The sequence below is a fragment of the Magallana gigas genome, chromosome 9 (genome assembly GCF_963853765.1).
Source record: "Magallana gigas chromosome 9, xbMagGiga1.1, whole genome shotgun sequence".
Classification (NCBI taxonomy): Eukaryota; Metazoa; Mollusca; class Bivalvia; order Ostreida; family Ostreidae; genus Magallana; species Magallana gigas.
The window spans coordinates 10,071,024-10,094,095 of record NC_088861.1 but is presented as its reverse complement, the minus strand read 5'-3'; the positions used below and the strand labels follow the sequence as shown (position 1 = coordinate 10,094,095).

At 34.3% G+C, this 23,072-nt stretch overlaps 1 protein-coding gene and 1 long non-coding RNA gene across 4 annotated transcripts in view; one reads left to right on the top strand and one right to left on the bottom strand.

Moving 5' to 3' along the window:
• The window catches only part of LOC117692238 (putative leucine-rich repeat-containing protein DDB_G0290503), a 1,014,555-nt gene that overhangs the window by 96,612 nt on the left and 894,871 nt on the right, over window positions 1-23,072 (bottom strand). The window lies entirely within an intron of this gene.
• On the top strand, window positions 1,619-3,586 carry LOC136271824 (uncharacterized). Its single transcript, XR_010709809.1, has 2 exons — window positions 1,619-2,299; window positions 2,945-3,586. It is a non-coding gene; the product is annotated as an uncharacterized lncRNA (long non-coding RNA).

The window sequence follows — 23,072 nt, the reverse complement described above, 5'->3', positions numbered from 1 at the left end:
TTGAACAAGTTCTTTTTCATTTGGCTGCGTTTACACAGCCACCCCAACGAGCTGTTGCTGCATTCATCGCGCTCTCGTGATGTTCCCTCGTGACGATCCCTCTGCGTTTATACCGCGCTCGCACGGCGTTTCTAGTGCGTTGTCATCAAGACCACGAAAACTCCAACAATGATTGTTGTACAATAGCAAGCGATGTAATAATTATGAAACTGGATGTAGATGACTATGTAAAAAGTAGCATTTGCTAATATTCCAAGACCTATCAATGGACGTCATTTGAATTGGTACTGATGTTTTCACATCTTTTCTATGTTTTCTAACAACTAATAACGGATCTTTTATGTAGACCTGACTACTAAGAGTTTTGTTCTAGTCCTTCACAAATTGGTTAGAAGTAGTTATGCTTGTATTACAGTGTACTTTTTCATAAAATCAAAACGATTTTTTAATCATATATTTACTAGTTGTAAATTCTTGTTTGTTTCCCATACAATTGTACCAATTAATATTAGCCTACCACGCAGCATTGTTAAGGCGTCCCGATGCTAAAATACGGCTGGAAAACGATATTATTTGAATCATGGCAAAAATAATTTTACCGGGAGTATTTCTTTAAATCTATGTTACATTTATTGACATCGATGTTAAACATTATATTTGATGCATTTTTGTGACGTCATATGTACTTCGTAATCACGTGACAGGCGAATCCTAATATTGCAAATGATCTAGTTAAAACGCATCGGCGCAGGTGATTAATGACATTAAATCATGCATATTTTTAAGAAAAATCCTTTGTTAAGTCATAAACTTTGAAGTTCTTGCTTGGGAAAGAAATAGATATTTCGTTTATAGAAGATATTGTTGAAACATTCCACAAAATCATCAAAATAATGCTTACTTTAATTTTTACTAATCAAAAGCGATTTACAAAAAATTGGGGTAAATCCGTAGGTTTCCGCAGCACGATTCACATTGGTACTTATATTCTCTACCAATTTTACGTAAAATATTCTAAAATTGTGTTGATCTTTCACCTGCGCCAAGCTGGTTTTATATGCATTAAAATTTCTTCATTCAGTTGTTTACACGTAGCAGGGAGAGTCTCCAAACCACTAGTTTATATATAGTCTTTTACTTAAAACGAAGCTTTAAAACTGCCGATTATTTGATACTGGTTTTTAATATAAATGAATTCTGTACGTCTAGAATTAACTGCAGCATCTTTATAAAGGAAACATGCAGTATTATACTGGTTTGATATAATTCACTTTTAACGTTAAGATACATTCCCTGAGAACTATCGACAGGAATGCAGATCGTGACGTCAAAGTTAATTATGACGTCATATCGTATGAAGTACAGACAAGTTACTTTCTACATATCGCATCGGGAAGCCTTAAGAGGCTGTCCAAGCAAACATCAGGCGAATATATAAGGAAACGTTGCACATCGATTTTCACGAATTTTTTGTTGTCCCTCTGAAATATTTTTTTTGTATTCTCTTTTAACCCACAATAATGATGATTTGCTTGAAAAAATAATTGAAGTGGTTATCTGGACGGGAAGATATATATTTCATTCTCTTATAGGGCCTATAAATCATTGAAACCATGTACCAAACTGTGAGCTTTAAAATCCAATACATTGTTATTGGTGAGGGTTTGTATTTTTTATAAATGAGAAAAATATTTTGACTTTTTATTGATAAAATAAAATGAGTGGGAAAAGCTTGCGTTGAAAAATTGTAGACAAGTATATTTTGGTAATGTTTGATAATTTCAGTTACCTCCCTTGCCAAATGAATATTTAGAGGCTTAAAAACTTAAGAAAAAAATAAAAGCAATAAATTTTCAACTATAAATAATTCATATAAAATCAGCTTAATTGTTTATGATAGACATAATTTTTTTTTAACGCTGAAATATATTTTTAAAAAATATTCAGTGCGGGTATATTTTCAAAACCAGTGTAAACAAAGATGGCCGCCGCTAACGTCTGTGCACAGCATGCTGCCAGAGTTGATTGTTTTTCGGTGTTTTGGTGATGTTGTCTCGATCTCAAATACCATTGGAAGTTAAATCAGGTCGCCAATAATAGTAAGCATCCCGAACCTTTTATTGAAACTGAGATGAATTACTGGTACCAGACGAATTTCAACAAGTCAGCCAACAAATTATGCAGCTATGGGTACATTGATGTACACATCCACTCCTCAAAGAAAAAAGCAAGAGGTGTTCACCTGATGACGACAGAGGAATGTTATTTCTTGACAAATGGGTAGTTCCAGAGGGGTCAGGTAAATAATATGCATTGAGAGAGAGAGAGAGAGAGAGAGAGAGCATTCTTACATTTATATTATTCAATATCAAATGTTTACTTGCACATTTAATTTGTATTAATTGCATTCACATACCATGAATAAATCTTTGTAAAAAGAAAGTACAACAATAATCATAGAGTGTTACATGTGGTTAATATTGGGAAAATATCCTACAAAATTTTTAGATAGGATTATGTTGAGATTTGGAGTACTCTGTTTTTCCTTTGATAGGTCAATTTAGTCTTAAATCTTCATCTCTTTAATTTTTGTAATTGAAAAATATTGCTTTGTTAAAAATTAAAGAAAAAAATGTTATGAAATGACGAGTTTTTATAACATACACAGCAGAAAATATGGGGTGGTTTTTCTTTGTTAGCACAGCAATATTATTTAACACAGCAGCTATTGACTTGGCAATCGGTCAGAGTACATATCTGACATGTGACAAGAAATGTAAATAAATAATTTCACACACATGATATTAGTATTGCTAATGATAATCAGAATATGAAATGGAACCTCTGTATGTGTTCAACAATATTTATTATCAATTTTAAGATATCTTAACACTTGAAGGTACATGAATTTGTTTTATAAAGTGTTTCTCTATTTTTTTTTTAGAGAAGTGCAAATGAAATATTCTTCTGGAAAAAACTTTCCTTCTATATTTAGACTTGGATAAAACATGTAGGAAAAAACCCCTACAAGATTACTGAAAGAAAAAAAACCCATCAAGTTGCTTGGCATGATGGATCTGGATGACTTTTATATCATCTGATATCATGGGTATAAATGATTTTCCTGCATATGAAACAGTGAAAGTGTGCCGAATAAGAAAGAAGATCAAGAAGGGGGTTCAGGGATTATGTGAAGCAGTAATTTGAAAGGATATATTTAGATGGCGGAGAAACTACCATAACTAGATTTGCAAGTCATTATATAAATGGCCACATCATTTGAATTAACCAATGTTTTCCTAAGGAGTGGTTGAATTTCCAAGAAAGATATCACTTGGAATTTGTTTTTCTCAATTTAATCATCTGCACATTTTTCTTTAATGAATAAAGGATGCAAACAAGACTAAAATAAGATGCTTTTTAGTTTGTCGGATTGACCACGAGAGAGAGAGAGAGAGAGAGAGAGAGAGAGAGAGAGAGAGAGAGAGAGAGAGAGAAGTTGAATGAACTTGTCTTCATGCATCATGCACTGTAGGTATATGTTATCATTTAGCATTTTAATGCTCAATAAATTGTTAAATTGTTATCTTGCATGAGTTTATTCTCTGTTTATTTATTCCAAATTGCTACTGCACACTTTCTTAGATAACTAATTTAATTTTAATGTTATTATTAGTTAGTTTGCTTATCTTCATATATTATGGTTGTTTGTCATACTATGAAAGTAACTTATACTAGCCTAGTTAATTTGTATGTTAAGAGATTTCAATACAGACCCTGAAACGTACTACTACACCACACGCTCGCTGCACGCTCGCTACACGCTCGCTAAACGGTTCACACGAAACGCTGAACGGTTTACACGAAACGCTACACGCTTTGCCCGAAACGCTAAACGATTTACACGAAACGCTGAACGGTTTACACGAAACGATTCTCGCACGAAACGATTTGCTCGCTTTTCACACGCTTTGGACACGCTTCTATCCTGATCGATTCGGGTCCTCTCGGATTTTTACCCTGACTCTGTTAGTAAAAATCAATTTTAAGAAAACACGAAATAATAGAAATACTGATATTAGAAACATATATGTACACAAGTATTGAATTGATTAATTAGATTAATTTGGTACTTATATTTAAAGCAAAAAATTATTCATTGACAGAATTAGCCAAAAATATAACTTCTATAAATAGATTTATTGCTCAAAGAAATATCCATGATTCTTATTAGTCCCGTAAATAAAATTCCAAAGAAAAAAGTTACCGTAACACAATATTCAATACCAAAAATAAAATCCGTATGATTACAAATTGAAATCGGTTTTTCAGTATTCGGCGGGATTTGTTTTTTCTTCTCACATTAATATTTTTATTGGTTTCATAGAATACGATGTAAAAATACTAACTGTAAATAAACCTGTAATTATTTACATTGATAATTTTGAAAGTTATGTAAAATAAAATTAGTCACATAAGTTAGAAAAATGCTATAAAACAACTGATTAATTTTTTTTATGTCGAATCATTCGCGTAAATAAATGTCCCGTACATAAAATCACAGAGAAAAATCAATGGATTAAACAATAAAGACAGTTGTCATTACTGTTTTGGATTTCGCAAAGAACAAAAAATAAAAAAATATTCGTATACATAACCGGCGCCCCGCATAACGGTGTACAATATTTCTATCATAATCTATTTGAATTAAATACCATGCATATATATTCCCATAAAAATTAATTCCATGTGTACATTTTAGGAAAATTTCAGTGTGTAAATTACTTGTTGTTTTCCGTTATCAGTGTTTAAATAATTAAAATAATAACTTGTAGAAATATTTTTAATCGGGATTCAGAAGAATTTACTTCCCGCATTTCATAGAAATGAACAGAATATTTTCTTTCTATGTTTACATTCAATTTTGTTTAAATTAATGTTAAATAATCTATCATTGAAATTGTGTGCATCATCAAATACTGATTCCGACTACCTTGAAGTCATTAAATTTCTATTGGCTATTGACAAAAAAAGAGACGCGTGACCATCCAATGAAAACGAATACACAGAGTTTGATTGACAGGTTCAGCCAGGTGCAGGTCTTACCCGATGTCCGAGGTTATGTGTACTGGTTGTACACAGCCGAATAGTCTCAGTAACTAGTCTTCTTTCAATACGCGTACTTTTCTTTTGTTTGTTAAAAATTAATTCAATTTTGTAAAAAGATAAGTATATCATTTTTTATAGATTTTTTTCACGAGAATATCTCAAGGAGTTTTGCCAATCTGTTTAAAGTAATGTTTAACACGAGCGCTATTTTGAAACAATTGAATTGTCAGAGAGTTCCGAATGAAATCTGATGAACGTTTCACACGGTTCTCGCACGCTTTGCCCGAAACGATTTACACGCTTTGCCCGAAACGCTGCACGCTTTGCCCGAAACGCTAAACGGTTTACACGAAACGCTTCACGATTCACACGAAACGCTAAACGGTTTACACGAAACGCTAAACGGTTTACACGAAACGTTTCTCGCACGAAAGTCGCACGCTTTTTTGGTGTAGTAGTACGTTTCAGGGTCTGTATCTTGAGTAAATAACTAAATATAATTAAATATATTAATTAGTACAACAGTATCCAAAGTTAACATGCAAATACATGTACTGACATCACTTAGCATTAGCAATATTATAAAATAACACTGTCCAAGTAAATTGTCCAAACATAGCATTGCTACATGTAAATGAAATGTATTCTTTCACTCTTATGCACTGCTTGTTTATTCAAATATGTACCACATGCTTGAAAGTTAGTCAGCTGAGTAATTTAGAAATACATTTTTAAAAAGAGGAAAATACAGTTTAAAAGAGGCACACTGATTCTTAAATGACCATGGATTTGATTTGGGAATAGTGTTTAAAGTGTGGGGTTGTTTCAAAGCATACTGTCCCATGTATATTTTAGCTGCTCATCATACATGGATTATAAAATGGATTAGTATGGGGGATCCAAAATGTGTGTGTGTGGGGGGGGGGGGGTTGTGATGTCTGATGTTTCTGCTAGATTCATTGTGGACTTAGTCTGACTAAATTATTGTTGTATACCAGTCTGTTTATGTTAATTTTTACCCAAAAGTTAAACACCTGCCTAGAATTTCCAAAAGCTACCCGACTGAAAGTAGAGGTCACATTTCTTAGTTCTCATTCCAAAACAGTTGTATGCATTCATTTTGAAACTTGGGATTGAACAAGTTGCTAATGGCACTAATATAGAGATAATAACGAATTCAAATGTTACTGTGACCACGCCCGGATGTCTGGTACATAACTAGGCGATGGTGCACGTTCATTTGGGGAATTAAGCTCAAGGGGAATAAGTAAATTAAGAATACACAAAGTCCAAATGGCAGGATATGAGAAATGTTTTATTAAAGATTGAATGTTAAATAATCCAATCTACACACGCAGGTAACAACATTAATGAGCAAGTCTTGTTCCTAACTGTAATTTAGAGGAGGGGGCCTAAACAGATGAATTAGAAATTTGTCTCCTAACACTCTACATGATTTCCTAGCTTCGTCCTACATCCTTTCAGTTCGAAGTCTCAAAGCTAACTCTCTTCTAAAAGAACTAATGTACAAGAATTAATTTCTCTATGAATTGCCTAAGGTAAAGTTGTCACTTAGGGCTAATCAAATAATTAAGTTATCAGTGTCATCCCTTTGATGTGAAGAAGTCAAAGTGGTTTTGTTTACCCTAACTAACACCTATGAGTGCCCAGTGTCATGAGCAGTGTCACTGACAATAAGGATTAACAATTACTGTGAAATCACTAAATATTCTAGGGGATTAAGAAGTAAACAACAGCTTGGACAACCTTAAGAAATAAATAATAAGGAATGCTTTAGATGTCAATAAGCAATTGCTAAGTATGGGAACATATAAGATAAGAATAAAGTAAAATAAAGTAGACTATGAAAATATATGCTAAAGTTATCAAAAGTGAAATGGATGTCATTTCACTGGTGATATGCTCCCCCTACTTCACAAAAAGATTTCTCCTGAAATCTCAGAATACCATAAGTCAATCCTGCCTTTTTTTTTTCTTCATAAATTGCAAAATTAATGACACATATTATCTGATACATGTAGCAGGTCAATTATTTTTATGAAAATATCATTAACCTTAAGGCATAGGGTCAGTATAGATAATAATATCCTAAATTTAAGAAATGTCTAAACCAGGAAAAATATACTTTAAAAGTATTAATTCCTAAGGGCGTGGATTCCTTATTAATTGAATGAATTCTAAACTATAGCTACTATATACATGTATATACAAGGGCCCATTATATAAAAAAAAAATTGGAGAAAGAGAAAAAAAAAAAATATCAAGACTTGCATGTACAATGCATAAGAAAAATAGTAAACAATAGAGCTATACAATTTAAAAGATGCTATTTCACTTTACATTGTTCATAATGAAAATATAATGTCTCTCTGAAAACAGCATCATAAATGTCACATCAGTCCATGGAATGAATAGAAGAATTGAAAGGTCATGTATCACATATATAATCACGAAAGTCTTTGTATTGGTTCTGTATTGGTTTGTCGATTTTCATTTGGTTTTCTTTTGTAATTTGTACTGTTCATTGGATTTGATGTCCTCAGACAGGAACTGCAGCAAGTGGACGTCTCCACAAAGAATTTCTACCAGTATCTGGGAAAATTGCAACCTGGTTCCTGATCATGACATCCCCTGAGGGAGTTCCATCATGATATACAATAAGTCATGACATCCCACCAGTAGGGAGTTCCATCATGACAAAAAAAAAATATATATCAAAAGAGCTATAACATCTCATGTTTGCTATAGGAGTTCCATTATAGCTTATATTAAAGGTGTTCATGGCATTGGAAACAGGATGGCATCGGTTTATGTTGACCTGGAATCTGCAAATTTGGGCATAGGACAAGGCATGATAAATGATCAATCAGTAAGCACAACCACAAGAAATCAACATGTGACACAACGGAATTACCTATCATAGATTACTTATAGAAAAGAAAAATAAATAGAATAGTATATGAGATACAAAACTTTGGCAGAAATGAATTATGATTTTAAGGTATAAAGAAAAATTATTCTGATGGAAAAAGTAAGTTTACTTGATACTGAGATAGAGCATTACGCCGTTCCCCAGCAGTTTAAGAAACTACCACAGTTTCCGCTGGTTCATAACTTACAGGCGTTCTAATGTTATTCAGTAAATTAAACAAAATTCAGAATCTTTAAAGAAAAACAGAAGGGAGAATTATTTTTAAAATATTGGGGAAAAAAAAAAAAAAATTGAGTTGTGTATATTTATCCTGGGTCCTTTGAATTTGATGATAATGTGCTGCAGTCACACTACCTAGCACTATGTACAGGACACAGAATAAATATCAGCTGACCTAATTGGGAAAATGTAATAGTCTAAGAGTGATTTTTGAAAAATTAATTTGTATTAAGCTGAGAAATTTAGAGGTTTGCATTTGTATGGAAGAGTTTGACATGATCATAGAGTTTTGTTTTGAATGCTAAAATGCCTTCTGGAGAAGAGTGACAATTTTTCAAGAGTCTGGCTTTTGAAGGAGTAAGATGATGCATGAAAAGAGTTGGTCTGTGTTTAAAGAATAAGACTCTGGATACAGGAAAGTATTGGTGGATGTTCCAGTTTACGAACTCGCATCCTTTCCCTGATATACAGTCACTGATTTCTTGTTCAAGTTTTCTGAAGAAAGGCTTGAATAAATGGCTTGGAACTTGATAAGCATACTTTCCGTTTGTAGTAGATCCATCATGATTTTGAAGGTAAAACATGATATGTGTGCCTCTTCGGTCAATGGAAGCAGTGTGGATCTCTTGTTGACTCTTGGGAGGGAGTGAAAGGGCTTGTACAGATTCCTGTTTGTTAAAATGTTTTTTTTTGTTGGGTCGCTTTCTTTTCTTTCCCTTGGCATTGTAGAGGGAATGGAAGGTATCTTTAAAGGATTTTGGGATTTGGTTTCCGTCTTGCCATGAAGTTTGAGCTGCACCTTTGAATTTGATCTTGTAAATCGGCTTCCCTTGGTATAGGCTATATTCAAGAATTTTGTCTATTTGGTCCGTAGAAAATGGTTTCGATTGTTTTTCATTTGGTTTTTCGCATTTTGAATTTCTTTTGTGTTTGTTTTGATTTTTGGCTTGATTTTGTGGTTTAGAAGATGATGGTTCAGGTGGAGGATTTTGATGCTGGGGATCATGAGCTGCATTTCTGATGCTTTGGTCATCATCATTATCATCATTATTCTCTTCAGCATCATCTTCATGGAGAAGCTGATTTTCATCATCAGCTGAAAGCTGATCAGCATCAGCTTGATGCTGGTCACTTGGAGGAGGAATCTCCTCATTATTTTGGTTGTCCAATTCTTCAGGATTGAGTACAACATCTTGATACTCCGGTAAGAAATAGTGAGGTCTATCCTCAGGACTATGGTAAGTTTTTAGTCTTTTGGCATGTACGAGACTCTTCAGAATTTTGTGGTCTGAATCTCTTCGGAGTTTAAAAGTATGGTTTGGTCCCTGGTAAATTACTGAATATGGACCAACCCATTTTTGTAAAAGTTTTGGAGATTTTCCTTTAGGAACATGGCTGCAGTAGAGCCATACTGTGGAGCCAACCATGAAGTCTGGTTCTTGTGCAGGCTTATCATGCTGCTGAGTGTACTTCAGTTGATGTTGTCGAATGTTTTCAGCAGCAACTTCTCTGCATATTTTAGGTTGTTCCAGAACACGCATCAGATGTAACTTGGGTTCATGTGCCATGGATGGTTTTGGTGTCAGAGCAACATCAACAGGAAGGCGCATCTTCTGTCCAAACAACAAGTGAAATGGTGAAAACATTGTTGATTGTGTGGCAGGTGTAGATCTGTATGCCATGAGGACAGCCGGAATAAACTTCACCCAGTCGGATTGGTCCTTGTTACAGTATGATCTTAGTGTTTGGCTGATAAATGAGTTCATCCTTTCACAAGCAGCATTTGTTTGTGGGTGGTAAGCACTTGTATAGTGTCTGGTAACTTCAAAGAGTTCACAAAGGGCTTGGACTAATTTCGACATGAAATTTTGTCCCCGGTCTGAAATAAGTGTCCTTGGTGCTCCGTATCTCGCAAATATTTCAGCAAAGAGTACTCTGGCAACCTCGGTCGCTTCCATGGATTTCAAGGGAAAGGCCTCGCACCATTTTGAAAAGCTGTCAACAACCAAGAGAAGGTACCTGTCTTTGTTTGGTGTTATGGGTAATTCCAGGAAATCCATGTGCCATCTGCTGAAAATATCCTCAATAGGGAGTGGTCTCAAAGGGACTGGCTTCTGATGTTTAGAGTTCTTGGACTGTTGACACGTTTCGCAAGTTTTAATGTATTGTTCAATGTCTGAATACATATTTGGCCAGTAGTATTTGGCGCGGATAGCAGCATACGTGCGCTCATGTCCTTGGTGTCCGCCACCAGCAATACAATCATGATATGAGAGAAGAATATCATACCGGAGGGGTGCAGGAATGCAAAGTTGTCTAATAAGACTCTGATCAGGAGATTGGTTCCTAGCACGTTCCTTGTAAAAGTGAAAAAGAAGTCCATTAATAATTTCATAGTGGAAGGCTTTTGCGACTATTGCGGTAGCTTGCTTAACATTTTGCGGCAAATTTTCTGTTCTTTTGTAATCGATAATCGCTTGAAAGTCTGGACAATTTTCTTGCAGATGCTGAAGGGTTGGGTTGTCTGAAATATGATCATCATGTTGATCGGCTGTATTTAGGGCAAGAATTTCAGGTTTCCTTGGCTGATTGTCTTCTGGATATTCAAAGGTTGTGGCAATAAACTCTTTTGTGGAAGCTTCAATGGATCCAATGGCTGGCAAGTCATCATCTGATGGAGAACATGGTTGGTCTGAAGGTGGATATTCACGACGAGACAGACAGTCGGCATTTTGGTTCTTAGTTCCTGGACGATGCTGTATCTTGAATTTGTACTGCTGAAGGAATAGAGCCCAGCGTCCTAGTCTGCCTAATGCATCCTTATTGGTATCCAACCAACGAACTGTGATGTTGTCAGTGAAGACTGTGAATTCAGCACTGGTAAGGTAAGCCTTGAAGGTTTTGATGGCTTCAATCAAAGCAAGTCCCTCTTTATGGTTTATATGCCATCGTTTTTCTTGATCCCTGAGTGCACGTCCTCCATATGCGATAACATTCTCAAGTCCTTGTGAGTTTATTTGTCCCAAGACATATCCAATGGCAGCATCAGAAGCATCCACAGACAATACAAATGGTTTGCTAAAATCAGGAAAGACAAGGATGGGTGCTGAAGTTAATTTTCTCTTCAGAAGGTTGAAAGCATCAGTGTGTTCTGGTTTCCACTGGAATTTGATATTTTTCTTAAGAAGATTCAATAAGGGAGCACAGATTTTGCTATAGTCTTTGATGAATTTCCTGTAATAGTTGCACATCCCAAGGAAGCTGCGGACATGTTTAGAATTTCGAGGTTGTGGGAAGTCAGCTACTGCAGCAATCTTAGCTCTGTCTACTTGAACTCCTTTCTCAGAAATGATGTGTCCAAGGTATTTTACTTCTTGGGCAGCAAAGTGGCATTTTGTTGGCTGGAGAGTAAGATTGGCTTTACGAAGTTTTTGAAAGATAAGATCTAAATGCTGTAAATGTTCATCAAAACTTTTAGAAAAGACCAAAATGTCATCAATGTAGATAAGAGCAATTTTCCAATTTAGTTCCTGTAAAACTTTTGTCATCAGCATCTGGTAGCTTGTAGGAGCATTTGTTAAGCCGAAAGGAAGTCGTTTGAACTGGTAAAGACCTTGATGTGTGATAAATGCAGTCTTGTGTTTGGTTTTCTCATCCAAGGGCACTTGCCAGAATCCACTAGCTAAGTCTAAGACACTGAAAATTTTGGATTTAGAATCAGCTATTGTGTCAAAAACTTCATCTAATTTTGGAATCGGAAAGGAAACAAGCTCTGTGATAGAATTCAGTTTCCTGTAATCTACTGCAAATCTGTATTGTCCATTAGACTTTTTCACCATAACGACCGGACTTTGGTAAGGAGAAGTTGATTCCTCAATGACATCATTTTTCAGCATTTCTTGAATCTGACGTTCTGTCTCCTGGCGCATCTTTGGATTCTGGGAATATCTTGGGGTGCAGACTGGCTTATCAGTGTTACTGGTGATGATAGAGTGTGTGTGGAGGTTTGTTTTACCAAGTTCGGTGGCATCTTTGGCAAATACATCTCTGTTTCGTCCAATCAGATCTTGGAGTTGTTGAGTTTGAGCAGGAGAAAGATTTTGTTTTTCGATATGGATTTGCAGGGTTTTGGCGATAGATATATGATCTATAGTAGAAGCCTTTGACTGACTGGTGTGAGTGTCAGAGGAGTGTGTGTCAAAGCAAATAATGTAATTGTTGTCTATGTTGAACACTTTAGAAACTACAGAATTTGCTTTCAATGGAACTGATTTGTTCAGAGGATTTAGTATCCTATATGGAAGTGTGTTGTTTAGACATGTAGCAATGCATTTGCTTCCAACCAGATTCTTGTTTGTAAGAAGGTTGACTGGTTCAAGGAAGACTTGTGAACCATGAGGGATGTTCGAGACAAGGAGTGAAAGTGTGCTTTCTGAAAGGGGTGGTAACATAATATCTGATTCCGTTCGAGCAAGAGAAACATGTTTCTGGTTGTCATGTTGGATATCAGGTGTTGAAATAGAGGCAATGGTTGTTTCATTGTGAAAAGACACATATTTATGGGTAAGATCTATTACAGCGTTGTTTTGTTCTAGAAAGTCTTGGCCTAAAATGATAGCGTGGGGCAAATTTTCCAAAATATGAAAGGTATGGGGCATTTTTAAACCATTGACATCTACTTCAAGATCTGTTTGACCAAGAATAGCATGTGATGTGTTGCAAACACCTGTAACAGCTGAGCGATTTGATTTGTAAATATGGGGATTTTTGAAAAGTTTCCTCAAAAATTTGTTGCAAACAACAGAAATATTAGCACCGGTATCAACAAGGGCATTGATATGAAAGTTAGAGAGCTTGATTTGAATTTTGTTCTTATTGGTAATTGCAGCTGAAATAGTAGCCAAAAAGTTGTTGGGATTTGAAGTTTGTTGGGACATTGATGGGATTTCAAGTGAGGGAGCCATTATCAGTGATAAAAACAGCTAAACAATAATCAATCTATAAATGTCAAAAATAATAACAATAGAAAGTTATCTAAACTGTGTCACATGTGATAAAAGTGGCTGTACTCACCAACAGGAACTGGCACACTGTCTCTGTATGGATTGGTCTTCTTTCCTTTTCATAAGAATGTTAGAGTCACAAATCACAGTTTTTGACAGCACAGAAATCCTGCAGAAATCCAAAAAGTCCCGGAATGTTTACTTCAGTGAGAGGAATTCCATAAGATTCGAACCGGATTCTCGACCACTCTGTGACCACGCCCGGATGTCTGGTACATAACTAGGCGATGGTGCACGTTCATTTGGGGAATTAAGCTCAAGGGGAATAAGTAAATTAAGAATACACAAAGTCCAAATGGCAGGATATGAGAAATGTTTTATTAAAGATTGAATGTTAAATAATCCAATCTACACACGCAGGTAACAACATTAATGAGCAAGTCTTGTTCCTAACTGTAATTTAGAGGAGGGGGCCTAAACAGATGAATTAGAAATTTGTCTCCTAACACTCTACATGATTTCCTAGCTTCGTCCTACATCCTTTCAGTTCGAAGTCTCAAAGCTAACTCTCTTCTAAAAGAACTAATGTACAAGAATTAATTTCTCTATGAATTGCCTAAGGTAAAGTTGTCACTTAGGGCTAATCAAATAATTAAGTTATCAGTGTCATCCCTTTGATGTGAAGAAGTCAAAGTGGTTTTGTTTACCCTAACTAACACCTATGAGTGCCCAGTGTCATGAGCAGTGTCACTGACAATAAGGATTAACAATTACTGTGAAATCACTAAATATTCTAGGGGATTAAGAAGTAAACAACAGCTTGGACAACCTTAAGAAATAAATAATAAGGAATGCTTTAGATGTCAATAAGCAATTGCTAAGTATGGGAACATATAAGATAAGAATAAAGTAAAATAAAGTAGACTATGAAAATATATGCTAAAGTTATCAAAAGTGAAATGGATGTCATTTCACTGGTGATATTACTACTAAGAAGAAATGATTTGATATATTTATGTGTATTTGTACAATATGGAATTGTTATAATTGTTTTGTTTATAAAAACAACAACAAAAACCCCTCAAATTCAGTAGTACCAATGATAAATTGGATTTGACCTTTTCGCACAATTTGATAAAAAAAAAAAAAAACTTCTTTATTTAATAAGCTAATACCCCTTCAATATTATTATCCCACCAAGTTTATTACCAGTTTAAGAAGAAAATGTTGGTTAATACTTATTGAAAACACACAAATACATTGAATTTAAAAAAAAAATTCAGTTTTACACTGCATTAATTATTATTCCTTAATCAGTGATTAACACATTTTGAATCCTTATTCTCAAATTTATGTATTTCATGAAATACTGAAAATCCTTAAAATAATTTGAATGTATATTAGACCATCCAAATAGTGAAATGTTCAGCTAATTTTCTTCAGTTGTGAATAGGTTTAGCAGGCTTAAACACAGTTTTCAACATTTTTGTCAAAATGACCTTTTTGCACTTAAAATTATGAAAACTGTTGGTTTTTGATGAGTGACCATTATTTCTTTCATCATAAAGCATTTCCTATTATAAAGATTTAAGCATGTATTAAATTATAGTCAATATTTGTGACATGAACTCTGTCATTCACTGTCTTTTAACAATAATAATAACATGTTATGCATGGAAAAACTTCATTTTCAATGTTAAAAATGGGTAATTTTGTGCAACTGCTTCTATGAGACCGATGCTGTTCCCACTGAATTTATTTTTGTTTCTCAAAATTTCATTTCTCAGGTTTATAAAGATGCCTCATTTTTTCCTTTCATGAAAATGTATTGGATTTTATTGAAATTTCAAATTAACATTAAAATACCAAAATTTTTGTTTACAAAATATGCATCAACTTTGATAAGGCATATATTTTTTTTTGAAATATATTTATACTTTAAAAGCAGTCTAAGTTAAAGAGTTAAGTGTGTTTAAACTAAATAATATAATTTTTAAAAAGGTTTAATAGAATAAAGTAGTTTTACAACTGGTCAAACTTCACAATATTTTTACAACTTCTGTGACCTTTTTGCACTAAACATGTTCCAAATTCAAAAATAGACATTTTTCTGCCTAGTTAGGCATACAATGAACTTTTTCTTTCACATGTTTTACAAGCATGTTAAAAAGAAGTGATATACAAAAATTTATTGAAATCCAAGACATAGCATGTGCAAAGCCCTGCCTGAATTTTGCTTGGACAGCCTCTTTATAAAACATGCCCGCGCAAGAAGTAAAACACGTCTTGTGCACGCAGTCAGCGCACATAGCACGCCGTGTACATGAGGTAAAAACTCCTAGTGCGTCATGAGACTCAGCGAAAGTGCAGTTAATTGCCGATTAGAACTCCGTGGAAACGCAGTTACACGCTGTGGGAGCTCCGTAAGAACGCCTCGGTCGCCGTCAGGACGCCGTTACATCTTCACTTGTAAAATTAAAAAAAAAACTTTACATTTTTTCTGAATTTTCCTTGCGATCTTACGGGGATTCAATGAATTTTACAACGCCGTGAACACGCCGCCGTGGGGACGCATCTTGGTGTGGCAGGGCCTTGAGCGAATCTACACCAGGTAACCAACATCAGGTTTTTAATGGGGAATACCCACTGGACTTTGCATTTTTTAGACGATACATATAAGAGCAGTACGAAAGCCGAGAAGGATCATTCGAGATTCGAGATTCGAAATACGAGATTCGAAATACGAGATTAGAGATTCGAAATTCGAGATTCAATATCTAAATTAACCAATCAAATCATGGATCTGAAACCTGTATCCTAGCAACATCAAACTGTTCTAAAAAAAAAGATCATTCGTACATGCTCTTTCCTATACAAATAAATGTCTTCATAGCTCTTATATAGTGGTTATAAAATGGTTAAATTAACATTGATGAATTAACCCCACACAGTATAAACAATTACATTAGAAATAACACTGTTGGCTTTGCGAATCTAAGTGGTTTTGTTTGCCCTGTATGTATTTCCCCCCGAATAATTTTAACCCGAAGTGTATTCGCCCCAACTGTGTAAAAATCGGCTAGCGAAGAAAGATCTGTTTAATCTAAATGTTTTAGCTATGAAACGAAACTCAATGAAATAATCGACATGTCAAAATATAGGTTATGATCAAGTTTTAAACCATAGAAAATATAATGATTTACAACCTCAAAGACAAAAATCCAGATAAGAATAGTGTATTGTAGGGTATGGCAATGCCATTGTCGATATGAGAGAGAGAGAGAGAGAGAGAGACAGACAGAGACAGAGAGAGACAGAGAGAGAGAGAGACAGACAGACAGAGAGTTTTGTAGTGTCAAATTCAGTTTTGATTTAGAATTTGAAATTGATTTGATTTGTTACAATTATATATAGACAATAATTAAGCCTCTAAAACGAGAAAAGAGAGGAGGTAGCTAGGGTAAGGCAGACCAACTACATGTAGCAAGCTTTAATTTTAACGGTGTTAGCGCACCTGTGATTTAAATACCTTATACCTTTAAATACCTTAGGGTTCAAAAGCATCAGGTGGAAATGCACCAGGGCAAACAAAATCACTTAAATCCGCGAAGCACACTGCATTATTACTAGTCTACTTAGATATTCTGTGTAAAAGTAAATACAAATAATTATTTAGTAAGGTAGGGAGAAGTGAACATAGCATTTATTTGTATATAAGAGCATGTACGTATGATTTTTATTTAGAACAGTTTGATGTCGCTAGGATACATATTTTCAGATCCTTGATTTGATTGGTTAATTTAGATATTGAATCTCGAATTTCGAATCTCGAATCTCGTATTTCGAATCTCGTATTTCGAATCTCGAACCTCGAATGATCCTTCTCGGCTTTCGTAGAGCAGTGAGGTACATTATTCTCCTTTCACATTTAGATAGATAATGTACAAAATATACTGACCAGCTGAAGGAGGAAATTGTACCTAAACAGTTTATGTATCGTGTATTTAAAAGGCTTTCAAATGTGGAGGAAAGCTAAAACGGTTTCGCTGGAATCATATCTAAACTGTATCTCTACCATAAATTAAAAATAATCATGTATGTCTTGGATAGTGTTAGAAAGGGATTCAATAAGTATACAAATATCAAACATCAAGTACATGTAAAATTAAAACAGAAATTCCAAAACTGGTTTTTTGGGGCCAATTTATTGGAGGCCGCATTTCATCCACTTGGTATGATTCCCAATTTTTTTTAATTGATTATATTTCATTGTTCTTTTTTAAAAATCAAGTAGTATTCTTTTATTAACCTATTTCCGAGGGAAACTAGTGTTTTATAGCGGTATAGGTACATGTACTGACCGGATTGAAAATAAAACGATCCAGTTATGACCAGTTTATCGATCAGTCGAAACATGCATTAACCTACACAAAATCGCATACAGTACGAATTAATCATAAGTTTATCATAATCGTAAAACGCTTTTTTCTGATGATTAATAAGGGCTATGAAGGTAGCATGCATTGTCAAATAAATAGCATAACCAGCTAAGGTGGGTTGTGGTTTGTATGGTTTTTTTTTGCAATGCTCGCGGATTTCGAATTCACGCCTCCATGAATCCTTAAAGAAAGCATTTTATTGGTTAAATAGAAACGAAACTGATGGGACTGAAATCTATACGATCAACTTCAAAATAGATTAACCGTTGGTCGAAACCTTCATTAATCTAAAGAAAATCCGGACTGTAAAACAAGGCCTAAAAAGTTGTGTGTTTAGGGTAACCCGACCTAACCTACAAAAATGCCCCGATCCTACTATATTTAGATGTCTGTTTTTATCTGATTGTGAATTTTATATTATTTCTATTATAAAATCAGTTTATAAATATGACACAAACAAACGTTCTTAGGATTCATGCAGAAAAAAAATTCTTACCTACCTAACCTAATTTTTTCATCAGTGTTACCCTAAACCAATAATATTTCTTTATGGGCCTAAGCATGATACTGTTAAACTCAGATTCCCATATAAGAATAACTTGTTTTTACTTTTACTTACTCTTAATAATTAATTCAATATTTTTTGTAGAAAAATACTTCGTCATTATCATTCTTCAAAGTCCGAAAAGGTTAAACACTCTTTTTAAATGCAGAATATTTCGAAAACAATCAATCGTATGATATTAGAAAAGAAAAAAAACTTACCAAACTAATGTAAAAAATAAAATGTTGCAGGTTATACTCATATATGTCCTTCTTTATTTTTCTCGACCTCTTTCCAGACTATTTTAAGCGTGGATTTCCACATTAGCTCATCTTTGGCACACAACTAATAGATACTAAAAACAGGTGTATTACGTGGCATTTCGATAAAAGAATCCTTTTAAACTTAACAATTGTATAGGTCAGGCTTTAGAACAGAGTATTCTATATAAGCGCTTATCGAGAAATCGTTTTGTTTTTTGTTTATGGTTTTGTTTAATCGCTATGTGCGTATTTATAGTACCTTTGACAGGAATTTAAACTTTTGTTTTAAATTGAAATGAACATATCATTTATATTAGTTGAATTTTACAACAAATCTGCTTCAACTACATTTTGTTTTAGTAACAATTTTTTTACGTTTTATGAACAAGCGCTGGATCGTAATTTAACAAATTTGACATTAAATGTTTTGCTAAATGAACAGTTGTTATCGTCAAAAGATTATGTTGATATTATTGTGATAGCGAGCGCAGCTCGCCAGCGCGCGAAGCGAGCTCTACAGACATTCTTTCAACGATTTTTTTTCTTTTGGCGTCAGTTACTAGGACCAGTAATGCCCTGATTTTATCGGACCAGCAGTTCCCTGTAAACATGATTTCACGAGAACAAGCAAGGTAAAAATAATTAAAAACTATATACATGTATTGTAAATATACTGCTGACACAACGTACACGGATATATACAATTATAATTAATAAAATGAATTCTTAAGTGGTTCAAAATATTGTTGGTTAAAGGTTTAACGTATTTATTGAACTATATGGCTAGTATCTTTCCAGAATTAATCATGTTTTTTTTTTGGCAAATTAAGAATATGACTTGATATAAAAACTTCTCGCTTAATATAACACTTTTATGCCAACATATAAACTAGTATAAAATATATTGTTTTCTATGCTTAATAGATTTACAGTTTATCATCACATCATCTAAATCAAACTACAAAACAAATAAACAAAGAACATGAATTGTTAATAAAATAAACGCATTGTTACAGAGATTATCGGTATAAATGCTTTCAATTTTGTACAGCTACTTAAAGGTCCTTTCACAATTCGCAAACGAGAACTTAACAAGCCTTTAAAATCGGAATGGTTTAGGTTCACACTAGCTCTCTCATACTTTGCACGGTGTTTTGCATTCGTTGCAAGCGTTTGAGTGGTGTCATCAAATCTCCTCAAAATGGTAACATGCACACTATACAGATGCGACCGAATGCGATGCAAATTATCGCAATGCAACGCAAGAACAATTAGTACGAACCATTTTGGGTAATCGTAAAAGTGATGCACAATTTCATAAAGGCCGTACGATGAATGCCAGCTGTCTATGCGTGTGTTTAGTGACCGTTAGACTGTTGCTCAACGTGTCTTATGTTATCTTGCTACGTTTTACTACAAGTATCATTGCACTATTGATCAGATTCAATTTGCCATGCCTCCTCCTCATGCATTGGCCTTCTTTTTACGGTTCGTCCCCTTGGCTTATTGTTGCTTTGGTCATATTTTCTCGCATACATTCAACTATTTCTACTGAAATGCGTCAGAAACGGGCGGTTAATATACCTCCTTCGACTCACACGAGCATTTGTACCATGTAACGTCCAATCGCATTGGCGCACAATCAATCGTCCGATCACCTGATCACTTACGCGATCCTTACGCATTATCTAACAATACATTGTACAATTTTCGCATATAAAAGCAAGATATATGCAATAATTACGGCAACAGTTTCCAAATCTAAATTTTTCTGTCGAACGCGTATTTTGTCACTTATGCTCGTGCGTCAATCGTGAAAGGGCCTTAAAAGGGCATCCTGCATGGTCATGATTTTGGTAAAAAAAAAAATGTCCGATCTTATTGTTTACAATGCTTCAGTAAGGCATTTTTAGTAGACAACTAAAATTTGAAAATCATTTGTTGAGTTATAAGCGAGTTACATAGCTTTCAAATCTCCTGCTTAGTAAACAAAGCTTTTGTTTACATTTTGAAAGTTGCACCTAAAATTCCAGTTTTAGACCTAAAATGAATGTGTTAACGTTTTCAACTCTCTTTTTATGCTTAAAATAAATAAACTGTACACATCAGCTTGAAAAAGTTTTTCACTGGCATATTGAACCTATGTAAATTAAAACAGGGCACGAGCCTTGTTTACATGACGAAGAGTTGTGAGCCCTGTATCTTTCTTATAACTCTACCACAGACTTTCACATTTTACTTGATCATTAGAAATGCATTCCTTTTGTATTGTAAATAATAAAAATAGTTAAATTGAATTGATACCTAAGTACTGGCATTTACAAGATGTTCATTCTTGTACAAATAATTTACAATTTTCATAGAGTATGATACATCTATTGAAAGAGAAAGGTAAAGAAAAAATATGAAAACAATTCTATATGTTAATCTTCGATGATTAGTTATTTCTGCACAACAGTGAAAATCCTTACATAAGTACATTAATTTCATAGTTTTGATTATTATAACCGTGATATATGCAAGTCTTCAATACCTTAATTGAGTATTTGAAATTGTTCGTAATTTTTCTAATGAAATACTTTCCCAAACACTATTGAAATTATTTATTTCAAAAGTGGTTTTATTTCAATAGTGATCGCAACAATCATATGTAGCATTTCAAATCATAACATGTACTGTGAAGCAATATCATACAAAATTGATATATCATGTACATGTATTATTGTACCATATAACCCATGAAAAGTTATTGCACGGCAATAATAGTTGCACAGCGTGTACTGTTACATAGCATTGCGACTTTTTAAAGTGCATCAGAAATCCCATTCGGCACAAAATAATGTTAAAAATAATGCAACTACCGGTATTTTACATATTAATAACACATTTCAACCCCTTTTATGATTATAGATATATGTTAGGACAGGAATAATTTTCTACAGAATCACACCATCCTCTACCAATAGTTGTACAAAAAATGACGAATGTGCGGGAATTTCGAATTATGCTTACCTATGCGCATGTTTTCTCGTAACGCAATGTGGATTGATAGAACCAATGCAAAAAAAACTTTTATCTTAACATGCTTCGTCGACCTGAAAAGTCTTCCTTTATTCAGTTTTTTATCAACATGTATTTACATACCCAAACACAAAATGATTTGTTTTGCCCTAATGCTTTAATTTTGTTGCTTCAAGCAGTAGTTCGATCAAGCATTCCGATTTTCAACAGTCAGGATTCATCGATCCTTAAATCTTACCAAGTACCAACGTAGTTCGTACGTTAACTTTGTAGGAAACTTAACGGTGAGTGTTATCTTCCATTTATCCTCGCTACATTCTACTAGTGTGTATTTCTGCAAAATTTTAAAAATACTACAAAACACACGTGTCACAATGCTCGTATGATATCTTTAAATGACAATGCATTTTTTCCTATGATTACATTTGAACACCAAACTATTTCTGAGTAGCTCATCTTACTCACTTATTGGTTATTTTCTTAAACATGGTTGTTTAACAGTAGCGTTTTATTCCAGTTTCTACTATTGTAATCGAGTCTCTATATTAAGCTTAAGATTTCTGTCAACTTAATCTTATTACTGTCTATGATCGTAAGGTACTATTCCGCCTTAAAATGTTAAGAGCAAGAAAGTCAAACAGGTATTCATCATCCCCATATGCTGCGTCCAATTCAGCGGCCTCAAGATTAGGGCGTGGTCCGAGAAGACAGACCCAACCCAAACCTGCTTTGTCCACCTCCGAGGCTCCTGTTAAACCAGTGGAAATGCTGGTGCCAAACGTCACCAACCCCATACCTGCCAGTCAACAAATTCCAGCACCCGTAACTTCAGGTACTGTTTTTCCTGCCAGCAGCATGTTGTCATCTGCTATTGCAAAAAAAAAACCCAACAGCCCTTATCAAAGTTTCAGACAATCTTTGTATTTATGTCCCCAAATCCTTTAAAGAAAAAAATTGGTCTAAAGATAATGTTGATCTAGCCAAACTTTTGCATTCCGACCTGGATACTGACAAGCCAGACCACATTTTTTTTTAATTATCGACGGTCAGTAAATTATGTTTCCAAAAACTACTCCCTAGAAAATTACAACATTCGATTCTTTGTCTGATGCTTTCATCGTTTTCTCAAGCATTTATTTGTCGAGACACCAGAAGACAATCAGGAGATTTCAAAAGTACATTAAAACTATAAGGTTAGGGGCTGGCAGAAATTAAAATGCAAGTTGGTTGAAGTACGACAAAGACAGTATCGCTTAGTTTTCCCTACTGGTTTTTATTTACATTACACTGGTTTAAGGCTTCCCCTGAAACCAACGAATATGAAATCAACCCAGGTTCATACTGTTGAGTTACTTGCAATTATCAATAAGAAAATAGGTCTTGGTCGCATGGCAAGACCTTTTAACAATTTACCAATGTTTAGTTTTCGATGTAATCCTGTCGGCATTCTCCCTATAAAGATGGGGGTTAGAGATTAATTAAAAACCTGTTTGCCCTTACTGGAAACAGTGTCAACAATTT